General features: G+C 37.7%; 1 pseudogene; it reads right to left on the reverse strand.

Moving 5' to 3' along the window:
- Nucleotides 1-539: 539 nt before the first annotated feature.
- Nucleotides 540-20,580, reverse strand: LOC139184006 (ADP/ATP translocase 1 pseudogene; annotated as a pseudogene).
- Between the last annotated feature and the right edge of the window lie 3,537 nt (nucleotides 20,581-24,117).

The raw sequence follows: 24,117 nt of genomic DNA on the forward strand, positions 1-24,117 counted from the left end.
CAGTTCAGTCGCTCAGTCGTGTCCGACTCTTTGTGATCCTATGAATCGCATCACGCCAGGCCTCCCTGTCCATCACCAACTCCCAGAGTTCACTTAGACTCATGTCGATCGAGTCAGTGATGCCATCCAGCCATCTCATCCTCTGTCATCCCCTTCTCCTCCTGCCCTCAATCCCTCCCAGCATGAGGGTCTTTTCCAATGAGTCAACTCTTCGCATGAGGTGGCCAAAGTACTGGAGTTTCAGCTTTAGCATCATTCCTTCCAAAGAAATCCCAGGGCTGATCTCCTTCAGAATAGACTGGTTGGATCTCCTTGCCATCCAAGGGACTCTTAAGAGTCTTCTCCAACATCATAGTTCAAAAGCATCAATTCTTCAGGGCTTAGCTTTCTTCACAGTCCAACTCTCACATCCATACATGACCACTGGAAAAACCACAGCCTTGACTATACGGACCTTTGTTGGCAAAGTAATGTCTCTGCTTTTGAATATGCTATCTAGGTTGGTCATAACTTTTCTTCCAAGGAGTAAGCGTCTTTTAATTTCATGGCTGCAGTCACCATCTGCAGTGATTTTGGAGCCCAAAAAAATAAAGTCTGACACCTTCATCTTTTGCAATCTTCCTCCAGCAGTCCACTGTCCCAGTGTACATGATATCAGCCCCTTTCTGGCCAGACTGCATCATCATCCTACGGCGGACAGTGTCAAAGGGGTAGGACACGAGCCCCGCGACCGCCGTCACAGTCTGGGCGATCATCCAGCTCACGATAATGTGCACATTCTTGGGGTCAGGCAGCATCCCCTTGGCCGTATCATAGACTCCAAAGTAGGCAGCTCTGTAGATAATGATGCCCTGGACCTGGGCCGAGACGTTGAAACCCTGGTAGAGGCCCCTCAGGCCATCAGACTTGAAGATCTTGGTGATACAGTTGCCCAGACCAGTGAACTCCCGCTGGGCGGCACCCTTGCCCACGTCGGCAGCCAGCCTGGTCCTAGCGAAGTCCAGCGGGTAGACAAAGCAGAGGGAGGTGGCCCCAGCTGCCCCACCGGAGGCCAGGTTACCAGCAAAGTAGCGCCAGAACTGCTTATGCCGGTCCACGCCCCCCAAGAAGATCTGCTTGTACTTGTCCTTGAAGGCGAAGTTGAGAGCTTGGGTGGGGAAGTAACGGATCACGTTGGCCAGGTTACCCCTCCAGAAGGAGAGAAAGCCCTGCTCCTTGGGGATTCTCACCACGCAATCAATGATCCCTTTGTACTGCTTCTCAGCACTGATCTGTTTGCTGGCATGCTGGACCTGCAGCAGCAGTTTGACCCTCTCGATGGGCGTGACCCTCTCGATGAAGTGATTAAGTGAGAGTAAACAGACAAGAAGATTAAAAAAAAAATTTACAACTGGAAAATAAAACATAAAATTAAAATGTCTCAATTATGCTTGCTCTCTTTTATTTCTCAATTCAGTTCAGTTGCTCAGTCGTGTCCGGCTCTTTGTGACCCCATGGACTGCAGCACGCCAGGCCTCCCTGTCCATCACCATCTCCTGGAGCTTACTCAAACTCATGTCCATTGAGTCAGTGATGCCATCCAACCATCTTATCCTCTGTCATCCCCTTCTCCTCTGCCCTTAATCTTTCCCAGCATCAGGGTCTTTCCCAATGAGTCAGTTCTTCATAACAGGTGGACAAAGTATTGGAGTTTCAGCTTCAGCATCAGTCCTTCCAATGAATATTCAGGACTGATTTTCCCTAGGATTTACTGGTGATCTCCTTGCAGTCCAAAGGACTCTCAGGAGTCTTCTCTAACACCACAGTTCAACATCATAGATTTCTTCTTTATGCTTTTAAATCATTTTAGTGTTTGGGGAATTATGTATTTCATTTTAATTCTACTAGTTTTTCAAAAAGATTTTATATTTTTTCCCTGTTAGTTTTTACCCACTTGACTGACAGCCATTGCAGTCAATTTTCAGTATTATCTCTCTTGATTTATCTCTTTTTATTTGATACAAGTACTTTTCATTTCCTGCTGTTTTGAATTATTAAATTCAGAACCCTGATACATGAAGGCCATAATTTATTGCAATTCTTAGAAGATAATGTCATCTGAGTATTTTCTTCTGCATCTCACAATAGGTAATTTTTTTTGAAATATGCTATTCCCCTGGTAGTCTTCATATTATTTTGTTGGTTCTTTAATATTTTCTTGACTCCATAGTGTTTTTTCCCCTCCAATAGTCATTACTTAATAGAACGTAAAAATACTAGGCAAAGCATTTGATGACTATGAGTGAGTAGGTTACCTTTGGCCTTACTGTTTATTGCTTGGTGTATATATTTGGAAAGCAGTTGGATGTGCTCAGTTCCAAGGCAAGTTTAAGTTTTAAAGATACTTTTTGTTTTGTTTTTATGACTTTTTTCCTGTTCCCCATCCCATCCTTTGAGATAGAGTTATAGTTACAAGAAAATTAGGATTTCCCACTTTTTCTTATAACACTGAATTTTTATGAAAAATTTGCCCTAGAAAGTAAAATATAATGGCTAACACTCCACCACTCTTATTTTCACCAAACTATTATTTGGAATTTAATGTCTTTGGAGGAAAATGATATGTTACATGTGTCTGTGGATGCGCAGATGCACGTGCTGGGGGTGGAGACTTGGAATGGAAATACAGCATAGCGGCCAAGGGAGAAGAATTGCTGACTTACATAGTCCCTGAATTAGAACAGGTGAGGGGGTTTAAAGCATGTTTTCCAACATTATTTTTCTAGATGATCTGGTTTAGTTCCGTTACTGAGTAGCTCATGGCTCTTAGACTGAGTCTAAGTAGTTTAGCTGATCTTTTTCCTCCAGGTAAACTTTATCAGCCTTAAAATATTTTTTAAGTTCCTCCAAGATGGTGACTTGTCTGTCAGTATTAAATTTTGTGTTGTTGATGTTTTTAATCACTTATCTGTGTCTTCTTGCTTATTTTGTAAGAAACTGAAAGAGGCTAATGATCAAATGCTGCTGGCTTGAAAGCTATTGGGGCTTCCCTGGTAGCTCAGATGGTAAAGAGTCTGCCTGCACTTTGGGAGAGCCAGGCTCGATCCTTGGGTCAGGAAGATCCCTGGGAGAAGGAAATGGCAGCCCACTCCAGTACTCTTGCCTGGAAAATCCCATGGATGGTGGAACCTGGTAGGCTACAGTCCATGGGGTTGCAAAGAGTTGGACACAACTGAGCAACTTCGATTCTTGTTTTTGCATTTTTGTAATCATTTGATTATATTTTAACATATACTTTTATTTCACTACTTCTGATCCTACACTATTTAATAGAAAGTCTATATTGATAAAATTATATATTAATGAAATGAAAAGTGCCATCCAGAAACACCTGAAGATCGAAAAGGGTCACATAATAAGGAAGCTATTGCCCACTTAAAATACTCAAATCAATCAAAAACCATTAAAAGTAACTTTTGTTCCAACTGAGTTGTAGTTCAAATGCCAATTATAGCATACATTAGGAAACCAGAAAGGATGCAATAAATATTCAGGTAAGTAATGTGAGTTCATTTGAAATATGAAAAATAGTACAACATTAATTGGATTCATGTTCTATATATAAAATAAAAATATTAGTAAAAATTACATGATATGTTATTGTAATAAAAGGTAGATTTCAGAGATACACCTCTAATATATGTTTTAAGTTTTAAGAATGTATCTGAATCATAACCAATGCCTGATAAATTATGAAAATAAATAAGCTTGGGGATTAACTGAGTCAGAACCTGTCCGAATCTAGATATTTTGGTACCATACTCCTGTCTTCTAGCACAGTAAAATATTTCCACGATTGTTGAAATAATGATTCTCCTTCTTTCTTAGTTTTTAACTAAAATCAACAAGTTGTAGGTAGCCAGAAGACTCCTTGAACATGTATTTAGAGTTTAAAGTCTTATATACAACAGGAATTAAACCATAGCAAAAGTTGGCTCTGACTTGTTTCAGAAATATGACCTGTTGCCTACCTGCCATTAGGGAGAGGTTCCTTTTGAATTAGATCATTTGGAAACATATAAAATAGAATACGCCTTTTTCAAAATCTTTAATCAGTAATTAATTTTTAAGAAGAATAATGCTTGAGGAGTACAACTCTCTCTGAATCCCATTTCTTCAGACAGTCTCACTCTTGTGCCATGTCCATGGAGAGAACACATATTACATTTCAGTGATATCATGGTAGCATCTCAGGGCGTATTCACAGTGAGGTAAACATTTCAGTGATATCATGGTAGCATCTCAGGGCGTATTCACAGTGAGGTAAACATTTCAGTGATATCATGGTAGCATCTCAGGGCGTATTCACAGTGAGGTAAACATTTCAGTGATATCATGGTAGCATCTCAGGGCGTATTCACAGTGAGGTAAACATTTCAGTGATATCATGGTAGCGTCTCAGGGCGTATTCACAGTGAGGTAAACATTTCACTGATATCATGGTAGCATCTCAGGGCGTATTCACAGTGAGGTAAATCTTACCCTACTTGGAGGCAATAATAACATAAAAATTAAAAGTAATAACAATTAGGAGAATAACATTTTATATAGAGACCTTTCTAAATTTATATTTAAATTGTATTCACTATTTAACAAGGAGTTAGGATTTATTTAAGGAATCATACAGCAGCCAATAATGTTTATTGTGATAAAAATGGATGTTTACTCCCCATATATTATTGTAGTTTGCATAGTAAGCTGCATTATTTTGTGACAGATGTGATATATTGTAATAGTCTCTGAGATCCTCAAAAGTGAACACTGTGTCAGAGTAATTTTTACATTTGCATTTATTCAAATATAAATTAATATTCACTCTGTATGATTGGCCTATTTTTGGAGGCAGGTATACATTTCTGTATTTAGCTTGAATTTAATATTGGCAATAAAACATGATCTTGTAGTGGAAGCTGACAATAAATATCCTCTGTAGCCAACTAGATTTTGACATACAATTAAGGAGAACCTCACAGTGTAATTTTCACATAGATCAATAACATTAGATTCTTAGCACAATTCTTTCTCTGCTGATATAAATGAAGGCCTCATTTAAAGTAATTCAGTTAAAATGGGATTACTCAAGTAATGTTATATAAGTATCTTTCCTTAGCCAATGGTGAGGGCTTCATGTAAGAAAAGATAAATATTTAAGTAGTAATTCAATCATATATACGTATTTTTAAGTTAATAAAGTACAGATGATTTGTTATGTACAAAAAGGATAACTTTAAAACACACAAACAAGTTTATTACTGGAAGTTGTTCATTGACAAGAATATGTTTGGCTCATGTGTAGTAAGTCCAAAGGTTTTTTTCAACATAAAATTCATCTATATATCAAAACTACATCTGAAGCCAATGCATGAGGAAAGGATAGAATGTGTCTATACTAATAATAGGGCTTCACAGGGGTGCTAGTGGTAAAGAACTCACCTGCCAATGCAGGAGACACAAGAGGAATGGGTTTGATCCCTGGGTTGGGAAGATCCCCTGGAGGAGGGCGTGGCAATCCACTCCAGTTTTCTTGCCTGGAGAATCCCATGGACAGAGGAGCTTGGTGGGCACACAGTCCGTAGGCTCACAAAGAGTCGGACAGGAATGAAGCAACTTAGCAGGCATGCAGGCATACTAATTACAGCTTCTCCTTATTTTTATATGTCCACACTGGTCACCAAATTATAATCATCTTTATCATATTTTATCTGTCTAAATTATACTTTTTCCCTCAGAGCTCATGTGATCTCTTTTATTCATTTGAGAGGTTCAGAGGGGAAAAAAGGGGGACAACTTGGTCATAGAATGGAGCCCTTTCAGTTAGACTGCAAGGCAAGAATCTAGTGTCATTAGCTATATATATATATATAATTCCTAACTGCCAGGAGATTAAGACCTAACCTACTGGGATTTAAATCTAGGACTTCTGACTCCAGAATCTATATCATTGACCACCATAGACACCCCGTCTGGATGACTTCTCATGAATGCTGAGAACTTTTATGATGGTTTATTTTCCACTTTATTAATTAATACTAGAAAACTGAAGTTAGATTCACATTTTTAATTGCATGCAAGAGAATTTGTATTGCAATAAGCTGTACAAAAATTCTGGCTGTCAAGACCATAGGAAGTGCTCATTCTATTGAGTGATGAGCCTTTCTTGTTTAAGACTATGGGAGTTGTGAAGTCAGTTTATTTTTTCCTTTCTTTTAAATCTTTTCATGTGTCAGCTGTAATGCCATTTGAATCAAAGACATTTGATTACCATCTATGTTCTTCCCTTAAAAACTGAATGAAGAGCTTTGTGGGAGACTGGCAGGCTTGCAGAATGAACTGTTTTGACATTGGCAAAATGTTACAGCAAGAGAAAACTTGCAAATCCTCTGTTCTGTGGTTGTCAGAGTAGAATTCTGTGCCAGATTTGGCAGAGGTTTCAGAGCTTTTTGCTTCATCAACTATCAATTTCCTAAGTAGCCCAAGCCATCTTGATCAGATTGGCAGCCCCATTGATCAGACTGTTTTCCTTATTTTTTTTTTTTTTGTAAAGGCTATTAGATTTGTATGTCAGTATGTATATATAATTGTTTTAAGTGCCAATGTCTCACATTTTTTTTCCTTCATTAAGGGCTGTGATGTGATATATTCATTAGTTTACCAATACCATATTATTTTTCTCTGGGAGGATATGAATTCCACTCAATCCCATTCAAAATTGGTATTAGAAAATGCTACCTGAAAAATCATGTCACAGTTCTCTTTTCTGGGTTGCAGGCTCTGGAATCTGAGTATGTATGAAAGTGAAAGTGTTAGTTGCTCAGTCCTGTCTGACTCTTCGAGACCCCATGGACTTTAGCCCACCAGGATCCTCTGTCCATGGAATATTCCAGGCAAGAATACTGGAGTGGGTCCCCATTGCCTACCCTGGGGGATCATTCCAATGCAGGGATCGAACCAGTGTCTCCTGTGGCTCCAGCATTCTCAAGAAGGTTCTTTACCATAGAGCCATCTGGGAGAGTTAGCATTCAATAAATATTAGCCGCCATACTCATGATCATGATTGTGGACAGAAGGAAACTTGAACAACAACAACAAAAAGACCATGGAGGCAGCTTTGTATTCCTTTATGCATATGATAAAATATAAGGAAAGGAGGGTGAGGGAAGATTGGAGTCGGGGAGACTCTATTGGTTTAAAGTAAATTAACATAATCTGAAATAATAAAGACAGGAAGATTCCTGGCAAGACTCTGATACTTTTAACAATTCATCATATTTCCTAGGGTGCTAGATGTTGAATGTCTTTATTGTGTTCTCACTATTTGAGAAAATAGACTGCTCAGAGTCAAGTGAAAAGGAGCTAGGCCTTTAGGGCAAGGTTATTGTATGCAGGGCTTCCTAGATGGTTCAGTGGTAAAGAATCTGCCAGCTAATCCAGGAGCTGCAAGAGATGTGGGTTCGATCCCTGGGTTGGAAAAGTTCCCTGGAGGAGAAAAATGGCAACCCACTCCAGTATTCTTGCTGGGCAAATCCCATGGACAGAGGAGGCTGGTAGGCCACTGGCCATGGGGCCGCAAAGAGTCAGACACGGCTGAGTGACTAGGCACAGCACAGCAACATTATGGTGTATAGTCCAAGGAAAGAGAAACCCAGTGAAGATAATGGTAAGTCAGTTGAAAAGTTAAGCTTATCTGCTCCAAACAAATGGGGATTCAGACTTGGAGAGTCTCATGCTACTTGTGGGAACAGTCCCAGTGAAGTGACTCAGTAGAGATTTTGCTAGGTCCTTGTTATTCATTAGAACCTATCTGAAATATGCCCTCCTTGAGAGGCCATCTTAGACTACTCAATATTAACTTCTCTTTTCCCTTCTCGACTACTGGCCCCACTTTTCTTCTTTATTATGCTTATTGAAAATTGCAATTATCTGAGTATTATTTTTTAATGTAGTATCCTGGGACATCCATATATATAAGATGCTAAGAGCCTTCTGTGTTTAGTTGCCACTATGTACAGAACCACCCCCATGGGGTCGCAAAGAGTTGGACATGACTGAACGACTGAACTGAACTGAACTGATACAGAGAACACTTAATGTAGTGGTTTTCTTACAGTAAGCCCTTGATACAAATTAAACTAGAAGAAAGAGCAATAATTGACTACAGGACAATAAAGCAGGGATATCTGTTTGTCACACAAAATAAAGGCAAAATAAAAAGGACAGTCCCTCAACAGTTCAGCCCTTTTAGGATATCCCCTCCATCCTTAGCGGACCTATCCCTTGATTTAACTTGACCTGCATGAGACCACTGGGGCAGGGAGGCAGGAGCGTTATCATTGATAGTCTGCCTTATTTCTTTACCAATCATCTTGGTGGTGGTTCTTTATCTTAATACTTCTCTGCTCCCTCATACCTGATGTCAGATTGTATAACTGAAGTCTATGACAAAAAGCCATGGGATTTTAAGCATTATCTTCCTAAACTATATGAAAATTTTTAGTTCAAGTACTATATGATAAATTACATTATCATGCACTTTTCTGTTCTTCATCAGCCAGAATAACTTCCAAAGAAAAGATGTTAGGATTTGCTATCCACAAGGGCTCTTGAAATAGTACAGTTTCCCTAGCGACATAATTTCCAGAAAAAATTTCTCTAATAGATTAAAAAGGATCTGTTCTTCAATTTCTCTTCCTACCTGTGGTAGGAATAGGTAGGCTCTATAAACGTATTACCAACACAAGTATCTAGATGGTGAAAATAGCCTTCTTCCTTGTAGAAGTCACTACAGTGCTCTTGTTCTTTGATAGACCCATAGGGAGAAAATGCAGGAACTTTTAGAAAATATATTTATCTGGATATGGTAGGAGATTTTCCTCCAGGAAGATGTTATATACTTACAGACTTGAGATTTATACAGAGATGGATTGAGGAAAAGCAGTAGTTTTCAAATTCAGAACAAGCATGCAATTCAAGCTGTTTTCAAAATTGTTTGATTAAATGGAAAATAATTGCTTTTGAAATAGTTAGCAAGTAATAAGCCCTTTTGATTCTCTCCATTATTTTAGAAGCTGGTGTAAAATGGCAGAAGATACATAGGAGGGCGCATTTTGATTCCAGGTAGATTTCATTATGTTTGGTTAGCAGCTGCTGTTACGAGTCTAAGTTAGAGGAATGGCCTGAGGAGTGTAAAGTGTCACCTCCTGCAGAAACTAAACAATAGCCAAGGGGAATATTTAATTTCTTGGAATCTAAGAAAGCTGTGGAGAAATCACTATGAATGGTGAGCATCCAGAAAATAGAGGACAGAGAGAACAACAGTCTAGGAAACAGAAAGTCCTTAGAAGGGAAAAAAGAATTTGGCTAGTAAACAATTCAGTCTTCATTACTAGGAACTCAATCTGATAAAGTAAGCTTTATATATAAGCATGCACTATTTCCCAAATAAAAATATGTTTGAAATACCCATATACATATGCATTTAAATGTAGTAAAGATATGCACAATAACCTTATAAAGAATCTCTGTATAATAACTATAAAATGTAGAATTAATCTTATATATGGATATGTAAAAAAATCTTGGAAAAAATTAATTTTCTACATTTATATGCATTTCAAACTATCTCATTGACATTCATAAGAGCCTTTTTGAAGGATTCTTAAATTACTATTATATGTTATAAAAAAATCCACAGGATCAGGCGTAAGAAACAAGTGACTTCCTTGAACTTCAAGCTGAACTAGTTAATAATCCCTGCCTCAGTGATTTCAGTAAAAAATGAATATAGCGATGCTGTTGTGATAAGGGAGATTAAGCAAAAGCTATTTGTCTTAGTCCTTACAGGCTGCTCTAACAAAATATCACCAACTGGGTAGCTTACAAATTTATTTCTCATAATTCTGGGACTGAGAATTTCACAGTGAAGATGCTGACAAATTCAGAAGCTGTCTTATGAGGGTTTGCTTCCTGGGTCACGGATGGCCTTTTTTTGCTCCGTTCTCACGCGGTGGAAGGGGAGAGGGAGCCGAGCTCAAGGGTCCTTTTTATAAGAGCACTAACACCATTCATGTGCTGGTCTCATCTCATGACCTAATGACCTCCCAAAGTTCCCAACTCCAAATACTATTGCACTGGGGATTCAATTTCAACATATGAATTTTAGAGTGATGCAAACTTTCAGTCGATAGCAGTGCCTAACAGAGAAATAATCTATAAGGGATACTTTAAAAATTTCAGTGCTATGAGTTTATCTGTTGTTTACTTTTGAGGCTCTTATATTGCTTCTGAGGATCTTATATACAGAGGAAGGGAAAGAGCTTAGTGAAAAAGGAAAAATAAATAGTTCACATGTTTGTGGCTCTATCTATGAGCCAAATGTTGTAAGCAAACAGCTCAGGATTGTGAGACTACTTCAATTAATGGTACCAGTGTGCTGATATTAGTCAACATGTTGCTGATTAAGCAGGTTATATTATATATGCACTAAAAGGCCCACTTGATATTTGTTGTGTGAGTTCAGGAATCCAGTTTCTATCTTTCCTCCATGACAAGTCATTTTTTTTTTTTCCTTTTAGACAGGTGACCTTAAGATCACCCAAAGTTAACATTTTCTTCCAATACTGACTTCATAAGAGCTTAGGAATTTGGAAAGCTGAAATCCCAATGAATTGCATTGTCTAATACAAAAGAGACTAGTTGATTTCATGAGATGAGTATTGACAGGCAGTCAACCCAGGTTTAGAGAAATTTAATACTTAGCTGAGACATATCTGATTTTTAAGATTGGTACAACTAAAAACCCCAATGAAATGTGTGCTTTAAATGTCCTCTTGAGTTCTGTGTTTGAATGAATTTCCCTGTAGGATATAGCTAGATTTTTTGTTTATTTGTTTTGTTTTAAATGTTGGAGGGCATCTCTAAACTGTTCTTATATTCAACAAGTTTTATCAGCTGCTTAACTCTATCCCTAAGTCAGGATAATAAAATCACATCAGTATAAAGAACATTTCAAATAATCAGCTGAAGGAATTGTTTACTAGTTTGGTGACACGGAACTTGAAAAGCAGGATACTAGAATATAATCTAGTTTTGCCAACTTAGAATTTATGTTAAACAGCTCTTAAAGATGTATTCACAATTTGGATTATATAACAATTATCCATTAATAAATGGATTTTTAAAGGGCTATAGACACAAGTAGTCAGTGATATATAGCTGTATTTTTCCACATTTATTTTATAGGTGAAAGGATATAGAACAAAAATAATATAGTTATTACTTACTATAAATTTACAATATGCCAGACATTGTGCTAGGTTCTTTATGGATATTATTCACTTAGCATTCAACACATCCCTTTAAGACATGCAAGGCACTATTCCTGTTTTATAAAACATTAAGCCTAGATCACAAAATGAATTTATCAGTCACACAACCATTAAGTAGCAGAGCTGTATGCAAACTTGATTCCAATGTCTATGGGTTCTTAGGATTATCAATGTTGCTCCTCCTAATGAATATCATCTTATTCTTCACCTCTCACATTTTTATTGGCCTGAAAACTGAGAACTAAATAAGTTCTTTAGTCACATCATGAATCAGACAACTTACATATAAATGTCTTTATGATTAGAGCTGAATCCTTCTGATTTTTGAAAGCGTATGTCATTCTTTTGACCCTGAGTCATTTATGTCAGTTGGTATAAATGCACAGTTTGGACAGTAAAATCAATTTTACTCTGAACAATTGTTAGATAGTAGTGACAGAAATGTTATTAACCCAATATTTACAAAAACAGAAAAAGAGCACTCCGTATATATAATATTCTAGGAAGTAATCTCTGTTGTGGAAGAATAAAAATATTCATTTAGGAATTAAGTGCACCTAAGAAAAGATTTAAGGAAAAGTAAATTAGGTATCTCATTTAATTTGTTTCAGCTCAGATTAACAATGCAAGTAACATCTTAATAAGTAATTACAATAGAAATTTGTAGGTTAAAGGTGTTTTCTATAAATAATATGTTGAAGTCAATTCACATCCCTAATGAAATATATAGAGCAATTCTAAATGACATGAATTGAAATGTGTAAAAGCAGGAAATGTACATTTTCAGGGAGCAATATAATACATTTACTTTGGAACCATACCAGAGCTTTCACCTCCTGTGAGCAACATCTAAAATCATGTCAGAATCAAATTAGCTATTTTGTCTTTAAATGAGTTTTTCTTTATAGAAATGGCTTTAGAAGAATGAACTTCTATAAATATATAAATTGTTAAAGTTTCTAGTAAGGTGTCTTGTGCCAAAATTTACATTAGGGACAATTAGAGAATAAGAATGAGTATTGGAATAGAATGAAGAGAATATTCGCGTATCAGCAGCCAAGTGTGCAATAGGAGCAATGAATTAAGAGAAAACTTTCCAAGGGTATTGATCTACCTTCATAAGAAAACGGGTTTTTTTCAGTTCTTCTTTTCTTAAATTTCATAAGAGTTCAGATAAAAGATACATAGATAATGGACCATAAAGCAAATATATCTATAGAATCTTAATAAACAGTACCTATTCTCAGAACTGGGCTTTCCACATGGTGCTAGTGGTAAGAGAGGTGGTTCTGTCCCTGGGTCGAGAAGATCCCCTGGAGGAGGGCAGGACAACCCACTCCAGTGTTCTTGCCTGGAGAATACCCATGGACACAGGAGCCTGGGGGGCACACAGTCCATAGGATAGCAAAGAATCGGACACAGTTTGGACAGTAAAATCAATTATACTCTGAACAATTGTTAGATAGTAGTGGCAAAAATGTTATTAACCCAATATTTAGAAAAACAGAAAAAGAGTACTCCTTATATGTAATATTCTAGGAAGTAATCTCTGTTGTGGAAGAATAAAAATACTCATTTAGGAATTAAGAATTAAGTGCACCTAAGAAAGAATGAGTGAGTGACTGAGCACTTAGCACAGACATGTCCACTCTCAGAACTAAGGGAATACATGTTACACCATGCTGAGCCCTTTTGGGGAAGGGGAGGAGGGGTGAACGTGACGAACAGGAGGAGGGAGGGGAGGACGGAAGAAATCGGGGGATGAGGAGGCAGAGAAGGGAACGAAGGAAGGAGGACCAGGGGAGAGGGAAAAGGAACAGAACATGTCTTAAAATATTAGGGTCTCTTCATCTATTTATATATGACGCAATATTTTCAGTAAGGTTTCCTTTGCTTTTTTATTTACAATTAGCTTTTACAAAGAAGAATTTTAATTTTTGACTTGTTAGAGTATGTGAGTAAAACTCAGGGCTATAAAGATAAAAATGAAACAATGGATTTGAACCACTAAAGGGATTTGTATAGAGGAATAAAGATCCTGTAATTCTTGAGAAAAGGAAGAGAAAAATGACCTGAAATAATGTCAAGTAAGCTTTGGACATTGGGTATTGCCACAGGCAGTGGCAAGTAATTGAAGAAAGAGAGAGATAAAAAAATAAAGCAGTAGGTGGGGTTCATGACTATTTTGAAGTAAATATGACTGCTTTTTTACATGTGGAGAGGCAGTAACAAATAAGAGAATATAACTGAACTGTGGGCTTCCAGGAGCCACAGTGGTAAAGAATCCTTCTGCCAATACAGGAGACACAAGACACGCGGGTTCAGTCCCTGGGTTGGGAAGATCCCCTGGAGGAGAAAATTGCAACCCACTCCAGTATTCTTGCCTGGAGAGTCCCATGGTCAGAGGAGCCTGGAGGGCTACAGTCCATGGGGCAGCAAAGAGCCGGACGCGACTGAGTGCACATACACCAACTGAATTACTCCTGAAGCAGCGTTCTGTTCCTTTTCCTCTCCCCTTGTCCTCCTGGCTTCACTGGTGAATTCTGCCAAACTTATTTTTTTTTTTAAGAATTAATGCCAGTCTTTCTCACATTCTTCCTAAGAATTTGAAGGGAAGGAACACTTGTAAAATAATTAATTTTGCAAGGCAAACATTACCCTGGCACCAAAGCCAGGTATGAACACTACACAAAAAGAAAACTGCAGACCAATATTCTTAATGAAATTATGTTTAAAAGTTCTCAACAAAGTATAACAAACCAAATTCACTAGCTTGCTACAAACAGCTTACATCGTAATCAAAAACTTGTCCCATAAGTGGCTGCAAAATGGTTCATCATGTGCAAGTCAATGAAAATGATATACCATATTAACAGAATAAAATATTATAATATGATAATCACAATAGATATACAAAAAGCATTTGATAAAGCATAACATTTTTTCATGATAAAAACACTGAAAAAATTGGGTATCAAAGTAAGATATCGCAACAGAAAAAAGGTCAATATAGCAAGCCTACAACTAACATCATACTCAAAAGGTGAAATATTGAAAGATCTTCCTCTAAGATTATGAGCAATAATTAATATTGTTGAAATGTTCATATTACCCAAATCCATCTATACATTCAATGCAATCTCTATCAAAATTCCAATGGCACTTTTCACAGAAATAGAAAAAAATGAAATCCTAAGGTTTAAATGGAGCCAAAAAAGACCCCAAACATCTGAAGCAATACTGAGAAAGAATAAATCTGGAGACTTTACATTTCCTGATTTCAAGCTATACTACCAGGTATATACTGATACTGCCATAAAAACACAAGTAGACCAACAGAATGGAAAAGAGATCCCAGAAATAATTCTCACAAATACACAGTCTTCTAATATTTTCACAAGAGAGCTAAGAAAACTCAGTGGAGAAAGGATAATCTCTTCAGTAAATGACGTTGAGAAAGCTAGGTAACTATAAGCAGAAGAATGAATCTGGACCTCACAAAAGTCAGCTTAAAATGGATTAAAGACTTAAACACAAGACCTGAAACTGTAGAGTCCTGGATGAAAATATAGAGAAAAAGCTCCTTAATGTTGTTCTTGGCAATGATTTTTTTGCATATTTCACCAAAAGCAAAAGCAAGAAAAGCAAAAATTAGTGGGACTACATCAATCTAAAAAATGGCACAGCAAAGAGACAATCAAGAAAGTTAAGAGGCAACCTAAGGAATGGGAGAAATATGTGCCAGTTATACTAATATGTCTGCAAAGGGGTTAATACACAAAATATATACAGAACTCATGCAACTCAGTACATAAAACAAGCAAACAGTTCAATTAAAATTCAGCAGAGGTACTGCATAGACTATCTATCCAGAGCAGATATTCAAACACCTGCAGATTACATGAAAAGGTGTGCAACTTCACGAGTCATCAGGGAAATAGGAATCAAAGTCGCAGTGAGATATCATCTCACACGTCTTAGGATGACTATCACACTAAAAAATAGATAACAAATGGTGAGGATATGGAGAAAAGGGAATACTTTTTACTCATTGATCATAATGTAAATTGGTGCAACCAATAAGGAAAACAATATGGAGGCTTCTCAACAATTTAAAAATAGAATTGCCATATAATCCAGCAGCCCTATTTCTGGCTATATACCCACAGGAATTGAAAACAGGATCTCAAAGAGTTACCTGTACCCCTGTGTCCATTGAAATGGTATTCACAATAGCCAAGGTGTGAATTATGGGGACAACCTAGTGTCCATCTGTCAAGAGGCTTAAGGATATGGCACAATGGAGTGTTACTCAGCCATGAGGAAGAAGGAAATCCCATGGCAACATGCACAGACCGGGAGGGCATCATGCTAAATAACACGTCAGACAGAGAGAGACCAATACTGTGCGGTATCACTTACATGTGAAACCTAAAAAAGCTAAACAGTGAGAGAGTAGAATGCTAGTTACCAGGGTTGATGGTGGTGGTGGCGATAGTGGAAATGGGCATGTGCTGGTCCAAACACAAACTCCCAGTTATAAAATGAGTAAGCTTGGGGATCTAAAACTGCAGCATGGTGACTAAATAATAGTGTATTATATATCGGAAAGATGCTAAGAGAGTAGATCTCAAATATTCTCACCACAAAAAGAAGTGGAAATTATATGACGTGAGGGAGGTGTCACCTAAGTTATGGCGGTAATTATTTTGTGATATATGTATATTAAATCAACATGTCGTACTTTGTAGACTTCTGCAGTATTTCATGGCGATTACTTCTCAGTAAACCTAGAGGGAAAATGTATGCATTTTCAATTCCAGGTAAAGGATTTTGATTGGTTCTGTTAGGTCACACAAGTAGAGTCCTCTGATTCACCAGAGTGAGTCAAGTGCCACCTGTCTGGCAGAAAAAGACAAGCCTTGACAGACACTCCTGCCCGAGGCAGGTGTAGGTCCCAACAATAACATGGCAGTGTTAGCAGACATTCAAGCAAAAATGCCACAGTCGTATTCTGTGTATGAATGTTCTAAGTTTTACCCCAGGTTTATTTCTGGTTAAAATCCTTGTGGTTTTTAAATTTTATTTATTTATTTTTGCTCTTTCCTCTAACTTATACCATAGTGTTTCTAAATAGTTTACATTATTTTAAAATGTATTTGCTGATAGGCTCTTTCTGCAGTTTTTTTTTTTTTTTTTTTGTATTTACATTTTGGAAAATGGCTCATTTCTTCATACTTACTTCTGTCTTTGCATGTTGATTAGTCACCTTCATTTCAGTAAAATCACTATGTCTGATATTAACATTGGTTAGAATTGCCACTTTTTGTGGGTTAACTACTTTTATTAAAATCAGAAGGGTCCTAGAGATAGTGGATAGAATGTCTATCAATCAAATTTTTTTATGCCGTTGATTTAGCCACTAACAGTTGTTTGAAGTTGTCTCTCTGTACACTAGGTGTCAGACCCTTTAGCTTCATTTTTTCTCTTTTCTTTCATTTTTTTAATCTAGTGAATTGTGTATTGGCAATGCTGCTGCTGCTGCTGCTAAGTCACTTCAGTCGTGTCCGACTCTGTGCGACCCCATAGATGGCAGCCCACCAGGCTCCCCGTCCCTAGGACTCTCCAGGCAAGAAAACTGGAGTGGGTTGCCATTTCCTTCTCCAATGCAGGAAAGTGAAAAGTGAAAGTGAAGTCGCTCAGTCGTGCCTGACTCTTAGCGACCCCATGGACTGCAGCCCACCAGGCTCCTCCATCCATGGGACTTTGCAGGCAAGAGTACTGAAGTGGGGTGCCATTGCCTTCTCCGGTATTGGCAATAGGTATTAATATTATTGAAAGTGTTACAGGCTGAACGTTAAAATACTTACCTAAGGGGCCCTTTGAATCGGCCCTAATTAACTTTCTTATTCTCTACCAGTGCTCACTTCATATTCTTTGGGATATTCAAGATGTAACTCACATCATATACTTAATGAAACTTGCATATACATGAGATGTTGCCTTCAGTGATATTTATGTTACTAGGAGTTGTGCCTGAGAAGACAGCCTCTTCACCTGTTAAGGTAAAACCCTGTAACTGGGGAGGAGTATTGTGGTTGGACACAACTTTCACTTGTAGAGTTTCTACTTAGTTAGGAATGTCAGGGAGTAATTTATAGAGCTTGTGGCACACGCATGTTGATTAATCTTGAAATCTAGCCACTCATCATGAAGTGAAGTGAAGTCACTCAGTCGTGTCCAACTCTTTGCGATTCCATGAACTACAGCCCACCAGGGTCCTCTGTCCATGGAATTTTCCAGGCAAGAGTACTGGAGTGGGTTGACATTTCCTTCTCCAGGGAATCTTCCAGACCCAGAGATAGAACCCAGGTCTCCTGCATTGCAGGTAGACACTTTACTGTCTGAGCCACCAGGCCACTCATCATAATGAACAATATTTTGCTGAAGGGGCAATAAAGAATGCTAATTTATTTTCAAATACCAAATATAGAGCCAGTTGTCAATTAACTGTATTAATGGCAGGCATAGAACATTAAAAATTCCCAGCATTATTTTGACAAATAATTGAAATTTGTCCTTCATTATTTATTCCCCTGCAAGAAGCAAAATTGAATGGCTTGAATTGCACATTTTTTAGTTCCTCTGAATTTCCCAATGCTAATGAAGGGAAAATGGACAAAAGTCACTCAGCGGAAGGGAGGAGAAGTCAATGGCCTGGATAATTTGCAAACTGTGTAATCAGTTCTTGAATAATCAAGCATTCACTGTCTCCTCTGAAAATAGATAAAAGGAAAAATAATATTTGTGTTAAATAATGAAGCCAGAAAGTACATTTTATGATGTATTTATTTTGTAACTTTTGTCAATTTTACTAATTGTCCTTAAAGTTACCCACATTGAACTTAAAAATTTCGTAATAACTTTTCAAAACAGGTCACATATAAAGGAAGGGACTCTGGCATGGGTAGTTCTGAATTGAAGTCCCAGGGAACACTAGTGTGATAACTTACTTTGAATCCTTCAAGTAAATGTAACCTATTGAATATCAGTTCTGTATATATCATACAATTTATCAAAGTTAGATACACATACAATTAAATTATCTCTCTAGAGGAATGTGTAAGTTGTTTTAGAGGGAAAAAAATGTATATAAATAAATGTAGTGTGTTACTATAAAGCAACACACTAAGGAACAATAAAAATTACTAATTGCTCATTACTTTGTAGAAGGAAAAAACTGTCAATTTTTCAAGGAAGAAGCAGTATCTAAAATGCCCCTTATGGGAAGTATTAAAAGTTAGGCATCATGAAGAGGGACAATGAAAGTAAAATTACATAATGATAATAATGGAGGACGAAATTAGAAAGCATGCTCGCGGATTAGCATACATTACAACTTGATAAAAGATCTGAGGTAATGAAGTTTTGAAAATCTTTTTTATTTATTTTAAAATTTATGCATTTATTTATTTTCATCCATGCTTTGCACAGCTTTCTGGTCGTGGTGAGCAGGTGAGCGGAAGCTCCTCTTGGTGGCGGTGTGTGGGCTTCCCATTGCGGTAGCTCCTCTTATTGTGCAGCACAGGCTCGGTGTGTAGGCTTCAGAGCTACACCTGCTGTGAGCTGGCTCGTTGGTTGCGGTGCGCAGGTTTAGTTGCTCTATGGCATGTGGGATCTTCCCGGACCAGGGGTCAAACCCATGTCCCCTGCATCACCAGGAAAGTCCTAAAAACCTTTTTTAAAGACCACTTACCAAATAAAGTCTACTGCTGCTGCTGCTGCTGCTAAATTGCTTCAGTTGTGTCCGACTCTGTGTGACCCCATAGACAGCAGCCCACCGGGCTCCCCCGTCCCTGGGATTCTCCAGGCAAGAACACTGGAGTGGGTTGTCATTTCCTTCTCCAATGCGTGAAAGTGAAAAGTGAAAGTGAAGTCGCTCAGTCGTATCCGACTCTTTGCGACCCCATGGACTGTAGCCCACCAGGCTCCTCTGTCCATGGGATTCTCCAGGCAAGAGTACTGGAGCGGGTTGCCATTCCCTTCTCCAGGGGATCTTCCCTACCCAGGGATCGAACCTGGGCCTCCCGCATTGCAGGCAGACTCTTTACCATCTGCTGAGCCAAAGGGAAGCCCCCAGTGAAACTGAAGTAGGAAAAAAAAAAAAAAAAACAACAATTGGAGCCAACTCATACAGGGCTTTCATTATCATAGACTTTAATGGGAAATGCCTTTTTTAAAGTTTTAGTTTATATTGAGATATAGTTGATTAACAATGTTGTGTTAGTTTCAGGTGCATAGCAAAGTGATTTAGTTATACGTATATCTACTCCTTCTCAGATTCTTTTCCCATTTAGGTTATCACAGAGCAGTGAGCAGAGTTCCCTGTCCTTTGAAGTAGATCCCTGTTGGTAATCTATTTTCAATATGCATGCTCAGTCGCTCAGCTGTGTCCAAAGTTTTGTGACCCCCATGGACTGTAGCTCACCAGGCTCCTCTGTTCATGGAATTTCCAAGGCAAGAATACTGGAGGGGGTTGCCATTTCCTCCTCCAGGGGATCTTCCCAACCCAGAGATCCAGCCTGCATCTCCCGCATCCCCTGCATTGGCAGGTGGACTCTTTACCGCTGCACCACCTAGCAGTGTGTATGTGTCAATCCCAGACTCAGTCTGTCTCCCCCACCCTTCTTCCCTGGTAACCATGAATTAGTTTTCAAAGTGTGTGGTCTGTGTCTGTTTTGTAAATAAGTTCATTTGTATCATTTTTTTTTTCGATCCCTCATATAAGTGATATCATATATTTGTCTGACTTGCTTCACTTAGTGTGATAATCTACAGGTCCATCCAGGTTGCAGCAAATGGCATTATTTCATTCTTTTTAATGACTCGAGTGATATTCCATTGTACATACACATTGCATCTACTTTACCCATTTCTCTGCCGATGGATATTTAGGTGGCTTCCGTGTCCTGGCTACTGTAAATAGTGCTTCAAAGACACTGAGGCACACGTGTCCTTTCTAACTGTTTTTCTCTGGATACATGCCCAGAAGTGGTGCTGCTGGATCATATGGTAGCTCCAGTTTTAGTTTCTTAAAAATCTTTATGCTGTTCTCCATAGTGGCTGTACCAATTTCCATTCCCACCAGGTCTAGGAGGGTTCCGTTTTCTCCACGCCCTCTCCAACATTTACTGTCTGTAGACTTTTTGATGACCATTTTGACTGTGTGAAGGGATAGCTCACTGCACTTTTGATTTGCACTTCTCTGGTAGTTAGCAATGTTAAACATCCTTTCATGTGCTCCTTGGCCATCTCTATGTCATCTTTGGAGAAATGTCTATTTAGATATTTTGCCCATTTGTTGATTGGGGTGTTTATTATTATTTTTTTTTAAATTTGAGCCACATGAGCTGTTTGTAAATTTGGGTGATTAATGCCTTGTTGGTTTCATTGTTTGCAAATATTTTCTCCCAATCTGTGTGTTGTCTTTTCATTTTGTTTGTGGATTCCTGTGCTATGAAAAAGCTTTTGAGTTTAAATAGGTCCCATTTCTTTATTTTTGTTTTTATTTCTGTTACTCTAGAAGTTGGATCCAAAAAGATACTGCTGGGATTTATGTTAGAGTGTTCTACCTATCTTTTCTGATAAGTGTTTTATAGTTTCTAGCCTTACTTTTAGGTTTTTAATGCATTTTGAGTTTACTTTTGTGTATGGTGTTAGAGAGTGTCCTAATTTCATTTTTTTTTAAATGCAGCTCTCCAGGGTTCCCAGTTTATTTATTGAAAAGCCTGTCTTTTCTCTATTGTATAATCTTGTTTCCCTTGTTGTAGATGAATTGACAATAGGTGGATTTATTACTGGACTTTCTTCCCTTTTCCATTGATCTATATTTGTATTTTTTGTGCCAGTACCATATTCTTTTGATTATTGTAACTTTGTAGCATAGTCTGAAGTCTTGGCATGTGCGGTCCATGGGGTCAAAAGAGTCAGACAGGACTGAGCGACTGAACCAAACTGAACTGAATGGCAACTAAGACAAAGAAACAGTGCCTTCCTTATGCCATTCCCCAGACAATCGCCATGCAGAATGCAGTTACAGTGCGTTGTCTACATCATATAAAAACGAAAACCAAGCAAAGAGTACTGTAGAAGGTAAGAATGTTTCTAGAAAATAATCTGAGTATCTTCATGATTTTTAGGTAAGCAATGTTTTCTTAAGTGTGACACAGAAATACTAAGTATAAAGGAAAAGCTTAATATTATGCCACATTGAATATAAGAATTATGTTTATCTAAAGACAGTAGTAAAAGGGAATAGCTAACCAACGATTGATTATTTTCAATACATGCCACCAAGAGATTTTATACAAAGAATATACAAACAATTCCTTTAATAGGAAAATGTAGGCAACCTGAGAGAGTTACTGCCTTGCATTTTGAACAGTGACATCATAAAAGAAGATACCCAAATGGCTATTAAATGTATGATAAATTTCTTAACTTTTCCATCAGATGAAAATGCACATTATAAGCAAATAGTGCTTGTCATTATAGGTAAAATAAAAAAAAAAATAAGACAGTGTGGGAGTATAAATTTTAAAACACATTGGCATAGTCATTTGTTATTATCTATTAAAATTGATATGTGTACTCTATGACCCACCAATTCCATCCCAAGTTATCAAGGTATACATACAACCAGCAAAATCTCAAGCAGTATTTCAAAATACATGCACAGGAAAGTCATGATATAACCTGTATAATAACCCCAGATTCCCATTGACTTAGATGGTAGCTACACAGATTCTTTGTGGTCATAAATGGGCTATATTCTTATTTCAGTCCTCCTTTCTGAGTAAACACTATACTCCAAAAAGTGTTAATAAAATAGCAACCAAAATTATGACATAACGTTTCTAATTTTCTTCTTACTAAATTATTAATCTGGTAATAGCACACATAAAATGACTGCTGCCTCTCTGGTCTATTATCTTCATGAAAATGAAGAGGGGAAAAAATAAAGTTGCTCAGAGAGTATACAGGTCCACAAAATTATGAATAAAAGGCTACATATTCAAGGCATAGGAGTTAGAAGAATGAATAGAAGGGAAAGAAAGAAGAGTTAACAAAGGTTTCTCTCTTATTTACAAAATATACACACAGAAAGTATCTTACGCCTTCAAAAATTATGCTTTCTGTAAAAAAATACTCTCAAAGTATGTTTTCTGTCTTCTCATTTTATCTTCCTTAGATCTAATTGTTTAAAGTGAACCTTGGCTCTTATGATATCCAGGTAGTTCTGATTCACTAGATTTCATTCTGCAAGATAGATCACTCTTCTAATTGGAGAACGCAGCCTGTATTCTGAGTTAATATCTGGTAGGATTTAGCTGGTGTGTAATGTTCAAATGCTGCTGGAGTGATCTTGTGCCTTAAACTCTTCAGGATCTTTACTCCAATAGTTGGCTATTAACTTAGTGCTTTTGCTATTTTGAGTTTGAAAGAAAAAAATAACAGGGGAAAAAAGATAAACTGTTTGAAGAGTTAAAGATACTTTAAGATACTATTATAAGATTGACTATTTCCAAACTTGATTGTATGAAGAGGTTTAGGTGATACCTACTGACTTCACAGTCTTCCAACTCAGAAACTCTCTTACACTTGTGAGTAACATAGCTAAACTCCCAACAATATGAAATATAGTCCATTAAGTTAGAGATTTTTCTCTAGGAGTACATCATTTTGATACATTTCTTTCAGGGGCAAGATATCCTGACCCAGTTAGCTGGGATTTATTAATTAAATTATTATATTCATTTCCTGGGGCTGTTGTAACAAATTATCCCAACCTGGTGGTGTATAACAGAAAGAATTTATTATTTTCCATATCTGGAGTTCAGAGGTTTAAAATTAAGATGTAGAAAGGGTTGCATCCATTTGAGGCTCTCTAAAAGATTCCATTCCTTGCCTCTTGCAGCTTTGGTTACTACTGCTGTTCCTTTCTCTGAACTGAGTCACTTTAAATTTTGCCTTCATTTGTTCAGTTCAGTTTGGTTGCTCAGTCGTGTCTGACTCTTTGAGACATCATGGACTACCACATGCCAGGCTTCCCTGTCCATCCCTAACTCCCAGAATTGCTCAAATTCATGTACAAATTGCTCAAATTCAGTCTGTCATACCATCCAACCATCTCATCCTCTATTGTCCCCTTCTCTTCCTGCCTTCAATCTTTCCCAGCATCAGGATCTTTTCCAATGAGTCGGTTCTTCCCATCAGGTGTCCAAAGTATTGGAGTTTCAGCTTCAGCATCAGTTCTTCCAAAGAATATTCAGGACTGATTTCTTTAGGATGGACTGGTTGGATCTCCTTGCAGTCCAAGGGACTCTCAAAAGTCTTCTCCAACACCACAGTTCAAAAGCATCAATTCTTCAGTGTTCAGCTTTCTTTACAGTCCAACTCTCACATCCATACATGACTACTGGAAAAACCATAGCTTTGACTGCATGGACCTCTGCCTTCATTTGTATATAGTGTTGAACCTCCGTCTGTTTCTCTCTTATAAGGATACTTGCTATGGTCTTTAAGGCCCACTCAGGTAAACTAGGATAACTTCCTATATCCAGAGTTTTAACTGAATCATATCTGCAATGACATTTTTCTTTAAAATAATATTTACAGATCCTGGGGATTGAAGGCAATGGCAACCCACTCCAGTACTCTTGCCTGGCAAATTCCATGGATGGAGGAGCCTGGT

Source organism: Bos indicus, chromosome 7 (assembly GCF_029378745.1).
Source record: "Bos indicus isolate NIAB-ARS_2022 breed Sahiwal x Tharparkar chromosome 7, NIAB-ARS_B.indTharparkar_mat_pri_1.0, whole genome shotgun sequence".
Classification (NCBI taxonomy): domain Eukaryota; kingdom Metazoa; phylum Chordata; class Mammalia; order Artiodactyla; family Bovidae; genus Bos; species Bos indicus.